The following is a 6,267-nucleotide window of genomic DNA, read 5'->3' as shown; positions in this document are numbered from 1 at the left end:
TGGTTCTAACTCTCCTTTTGATTTACAATCCTGGTTAACCTTCCCACCACTTACATCACCTGCTACACACGACATGTTGACGTTAGAATTATCAGATGATGAAATTTGAGCTATTGATGGAGAGGCAGCTGAAACAAATTTCACTGGTTTTGGTAGTTTACCAATACCATACGCCATCTCTTCATCAGGAGAACTATTATAGCTAAAATGGGGTAGGCAAGTGTAATTATCATTCATTGGTGGAGGCACCGCTGAATAATCACAACCTAGTCCCGATTTAACTTTAGTACTTCTCTGAGCTGATAAGATCATCTAATTGTTCGAATGATGTTTCAAATCTTTCAACTTGTTTTTCCTTTTCTCGTTTATCAGAAAGATCAAGTTTCAACTTTTCAATTTCATCTTTTAATTTATTTACAATGTCCTTGTAATAGATGACATTGTGCTCTCCTTGAAAGATTTTAAGTTTAAGATTTGCAACATCATCGTGATGTGTTTTAATCTTTTCAACATATATCTTGTCAGTCTTAACATATTCAGCATTTAGTTGACGAAGTTTTGCGTTTTCTTTCAAAACTTCGTCCTGAAGATATCTATAATATGTAACTTTATTTACGCAAGCTTCAGTGCATAGATTTCTTTTTACCTCATCTGATGGTGACACATCAGAACTTGCAGCAGCAGATGAAGAAGCGTCATTATCTGTGAGAGCCATGTCGGCCATGTTAAGAGGATTCTGAAGCTCTTGGAATTGATCATCCCAATCCACACCAACTTGGGATACAAGGGCCTTTGAATTTGAGCTTGAGTTGCCCTTGTGTGGATGACCTCCAATTCTTTGTGATGAGCTGTTTGGTTTCCGCACCTCATGCCTTTTTCCTGCAGCCTTGCTGTTCTCCTCCTTTGTTGCCTCAGTCACACGAATATCATTGGCAGGTTTTGACGGATTCGTGCATTCTCGTGAAAAATGGCCCATCTCACCATAGTTGTAGCAACGCAGCTTTGACTTATCAAACCCGATCCTTTTCCTGTCTGAATCATTGAAGCTATCCTTCCCGTACGTCTTCATGAAGTTGATAGCCCTTTTCACTGCCATTGCCATCTGGTACTTGATATCCATCTTCTCAAGATCCTTCTGATTGATATCCCTTAAGTCTCCAGCTTCAAACTGTGGTGGCAATAGATTTCCTTGCATCAATTCTTCATGGCTTGACAGAAAAGTGTGAACTATTGCGATGTTTGAATCATTTAACATGGGTAGTGCTTCATAGAAGCTTAAAGGTTTGCTTGGTTGAGGTTTTGAAGATTATGAAATCCTTTGAGCTTTTAGGGCATGGGCAACAGCACTGTCGACCGCCTTTTGAAACGAACTTGAATTGAAAGAATATGATTGATTAGTTGTTGAGATGAAAGCTTTTGGATGTGAAGGTACACTTGGGGAATACTTGGGGGTGTTTACGGGATACACATTCTGTTGAGTTTTTCTTATGAAGGCAGTTTGGCATTGAAGAGGCAGAACTCACTCCAGCTTGATTCAGAGAACTTAGATGATTGTTCATTCTCATCTGCTCATCCATTTCAAATGACTTGATAGTGGATATCAAGTCAGTGTTTGACATCATATTCAGATTGGTTGTTCTCTTGATTGTGATAGTATTGGTACTCCAGCTGTATGGCAATGAATTCATCAACTTGTGGTTGACCTCAGCATTTGCAATGTTGACACTTGCAGCCCTAATTCTTACCATCAACTGTACAAACCTCTTCACCAACTCCAAAACAGCTTCACCTTGACGATGATTAAACATATTGAACTCTTCTTTTAACAGGGCCTTTTTGTTTTCCCTAATTTCGGCATTGCTCTCAACTTTTTCAACAAGTGCTTCCCATAGACCCTTGGCACTTGTGTGTTCCCGAAGAGTTTCAGAGATTTTGTTTGAAAGAAAAACAGTCAATATGAGATATGCTTTCTTATCTTGTGCTAACAGGTCCCTGTCTGCTTGATCATAGTTTTCTGGAGCCTTAAGTTGTTCCCCAGCATCAGTGCGAGTCACGGGAACATGGGGACCTTGTTCAAAGCATTTCATCAAATCAGTCTCAGTCAAGGAGATATAATTCATAAATCTCCATTTGAAATCTGCAAAGTTATCATCCAAGGTCATATACTTTGGAGGCTTTGTAGGGGTTCCCACTTGGTTTTCCAACAGCAAATAACCCTTCAACAGCTCTGAATCAGTGCTAGCCATGGCCTAAGCAGTTACAAGCCTTTAACAAAGCTTAATCTTCAAAACAGTCAACTTTTTCGCACAAAACTGCTTCAAGCGAAGCGAAACAGATTTAACGAAGCGAAACGTATCCAAGCGAAGCGAAGCGAAACAGATCCAACCTTCTAGAAATGGATCCAACCTTCTAGAAGAAATCTTCCTCGGGATCTGTTTTCACCTAACCTTATCCGTACTAGGTCAAAGGTTGTTGCACAAACTTTTATGCCATGAGAAGCGAAATTGTTCCTTATCAATTTTGACCAACTTTTTGAACCCGTAACCCAAGCTTTAGCACTTTTTAACCCAAAACTTCTTAGATCTAGACTTGATATTTTTACCAAGAACACTTTCTAAGACATTTTTATGAAGATTTTGCCCAATTCTTTTTGTATTTTTGTATTTTTCTTGTTTTTGTTGTTTTTGAAGGTATTTTCTTGTCAAGAACACTCTTGAACACTTGTTTTCTTCTTCTCAAGATCAAAACCCAAGGTTGTGATCCAAAAACCCTCAACTAGTGAGCCGAAGCTCTGATACCAATTGTAGGTCCCTATTCGGGTGGATCTAACAACGTCTTTGGATCAACCTAACTTAGTGCTAGCGGAAATCACACTAAGCAACCAAGAGGTCTCGGATCTAGAGATTATTTTCTTGTAAAGAAAGGTGAGAGAGTAAGAGAGAGAAGGCCGAGAGAAGAGAATGTTAGAGAGATGGAATTTTTGCAAAAAGGTTGTGTTTCTCATGACATGCTCCCTATTTATAGGGTGGCATGCATGAGAAGCATGAGTTATATTCACTAAGGCCCAATGGGCTTCTTTACAATGGACCGTGGCCCAATACATACAAAATTGACCAATCGTCCTCAAATACATAACCGAACCAATACAAAAAACTAAAACATACTAAACGGGACCTAACAGTTAGCATTCTTCTTCGACCAAAACTCAAAATTTTTGGGCTTTCTCTCCTTACGTAAAGTGAATAATTACAATTTAAAGTTACTTTACCATATCATATAATTCCTATAACCTTGTTATTAAAAGAAAGAATGCAAATTTCTCTTTCTTAACAGCATTATGGAATTGACAAACCACGTGCAGTAGTAGGAACAAATGCATTATGGATTAGCAACAACGGCGAGATTGTAGGTAATTAAACAGTCCTTAATATATAGCACTATACACAAGATTATTCAAAACCAAGATGATTATTTTTGTAATTTGCCTTACATGACAACTTCAGACTTCTTACAAAGCATAAACTCAAAGTTCATAAACACAAAACCAAATCATAAAAACGCATACATAATAGTCCTTAAAAGCACTTTGAGATGACAATCGATAATCTGACCAAGAAAATTAACTAGCGACAGAAGTTTATGGGTGTTCAATAGTTAACTTTGCAAAAGGGGATACCCGTGGAAATGGAAGTAGGACCAAATCTCTAAGCATCTTTAGTTCTTCATCAATAGAAACATTAGCATCGAGCTCAATCCTTGTTTTCTTTAGCACAGGTGACTTAGCCATGATGAGTTTCACAAATTCCATCTCAAGAGGTAAGTTGCTAAACTCAATCATAACCAATCTCTCAAGATGATCCAACTTCAAATCTGGGAGGTATTCTAGATCAAGAAAGTTGATGGGGGTTCGTCGAACAGGTAACCTTTTGTTATCGATCTGATTACAAAACATGTTAAATATGTCAATAGAAGTATAAACAGCCATTAACATAAATAATACTAATAAAACTATTACCTCAATAGTGATTTTCTCCAATAAAGGGGAGCTCCTGATCAAACAAAGGACAGACGAAATCTGGTTTTGCTCCATCAAGCACACTTCCAAAGTTAGTTTTTTGAGATAGACTAGCGAAGTTGGAAGCTTATGTGGCATTCCACCTGCACACAAGTACTTTAACAAAATAACAAAGCCAGCATTAGCAAACACAATATTCTCACATCAAATGCAATCGATCTTTAACCTAAATATTACCAACCTTCATATAATACTGAAAGATCTCCAAAGTCTGAATCAAAGGAACACATTGTAGAAGATCAGCAAATGTAAATTTGTTTCCTGCTGGTACAAAGTCAATGCTTGCTTAAGAATCTTCGTGCTGCATTAAAATACCAAATATATTAGGGGTGTTCATCGAATTGAATAACGAATTTTCAAGTTAAATCGAATCGAATAATCCGAATAATTGTTTTTTTTTTGCCATTATTCGTATTCGATTCGTATTCGATTAAAAGTTGAACTATTCGATTCGTATTCGTATTGTATGCCCAATTCGAAATTCGATTCGAATTCGTATTTGAAACTCGAATTCGAATCGAATTCGAATAAGTTCGATTTTAATTCGAATAAATACGATCTAATTCAAGTTTACCTATGCCAAAAATTCGAAAACCATAATCATAATTGCAAAACAAACATATAAATTTAAAGTAGCTACAATACACATGATAATAAATTCAAAACTAAAGTACAAATAGTCTAAAATCCAAAATATTCAAAACAAGAAGTAAATAACACCCATATTAGTATGGGCTAAGAAACAATAATGTTGCCTATTGGTTTAATTAATTTGTAACGAATATTTGTTATTTATGGATTTGACAAAAATAAATAATTATATATATTTATGTATATATAATTTAAGTTCGAATTTCGAATCGAATCAAATAATAAATCATAAATTCATATTCGATTAATATACTCGAATACGAATCAAATCGAATTCGAATTTTTTAAAACCGAATTCGAATCTTAATAATCGAATTCGAATCGAATTTCGAATGTTTCGAATGCGAATCAAATTCTGAACACCCCTAAAATATATAACTGAAGGAGCTTTATATATATATATATATATGTGTGTGTTTGTGTGTGTGTGTGTGTGTGTGTGGACCATACCAAACAGATATACGCAAGCAGCGGGCAATTGGAGAGGAACCTTTGAAGCATTTTAGCAGAAACCTCAACAGACACAAGCGTGATGCTCTTCAAACATCTAAATTTGTTAAATAGTAGTGGTGGTTCAAATTCGCAATCTTGGAGGTGCATACTTTCCAGTCCTTGTAATAAAAAGAAAGAAGGGGAAAGCTTGTAGAAGCTTTCACCATTAATGAAGGTAAAATCTTTCACACAATTTGTCTTCGCAAGGTAACTTAATATCTGCGCAAACTCAGATTGCATATCATCAATGCCAACCGAAATGTTGAACTCTACTATTGTGGGACCGTTGTGTAGCAGCAATACCTGGAACATGGCATTGGCAACCATACATCTGATCAACCCCTCGCACTTACAATTAGACGGTATTACAAACATATCGTTTGTAAATTCAAGTTTAGGCATGTCGCGCCAACAGTACCGCCATTTCGTTGACAAAACACTCGTTCTCACTGCATCTTGAAGTGGCATATTACAAACATTATGTTTTGAGGAAGGGTGCTGATGATATCCAAATTTAGTCGGTGTGTTCTTTACCATCTCCTGTTGGATTTTCATGCTCCATAATGCTACTGCTGCAGGGAAGATTGCAAAACAAAATCAAAACACTTAATGATTCAAAAATCTTTCTTCTTTAGACTCCGAAATTAGATTTACGGCAAACAATGGAAAATTAAAAAATTGCTAAAAGTTCATGAAAAATGTCAAATATATAAATGTATAATTTTGACAAGTAGGGATCAACAAACATCAAAATAAAGTAGTTATAAATATATTCTAACCTAATTCATTTTTATCATTACGAACTAAACATATCCGAACTTGCATATTTATACATTTTTATCATTATGAATGACAGGTTACTTAAAGCAAATCAAATATACATAATTGTATCAAATTCTGGATATTTATAAGAAACAGCGTTAACAGTGGCAACGAAGTCATAAGTTGTATTTGTATTCCAGCGATTTGACAAATTATTTACGTACTGGCTTGTCTTAGATCCTTTCTTGCAATCTAATTTGGGACTTCATCATCGGCTGTTATATCAA

General features: G+C 35.9%; 1 pseudogene; it reads right to left on the bottom strand.

The window, feature by feature from the left end:
• Window positions 1-3,637: 3,637 nt before the first annotated feature.
• LOC143595215 (F-box/FBD/LRR-repeat protein At1g13570-like) lies at window positions 3,638-5,780 on the bottom strand (annotated as a pseudogene).
• Between the last annotated feature and the right edge of the window lie 487 nt (window positions 5,781-6,267).

The sequence above is a fragment of the Bidens hawaiensis genome, unplaced genomic scaffold, assembly GCF_021521415.1.
Source record: "Bidens hawaiensis isolate Kalapana, Puna unplaced genomic scaffold, B.hawaiensis_p1.1 tig00044793_1, whole genome shotgun sequence".
Taxonomy (NCBI): Eukaryota; Viridiplantae; Streptophyta; class Magnoliopsida; order Asterales; family Asteraceae; genus Bidens; species Bidens hawaiensis.
Note: the sequence above shows the minus strand (reverse complement) of the source record. Positions and strands in the feature narration are given on the sequence as shown.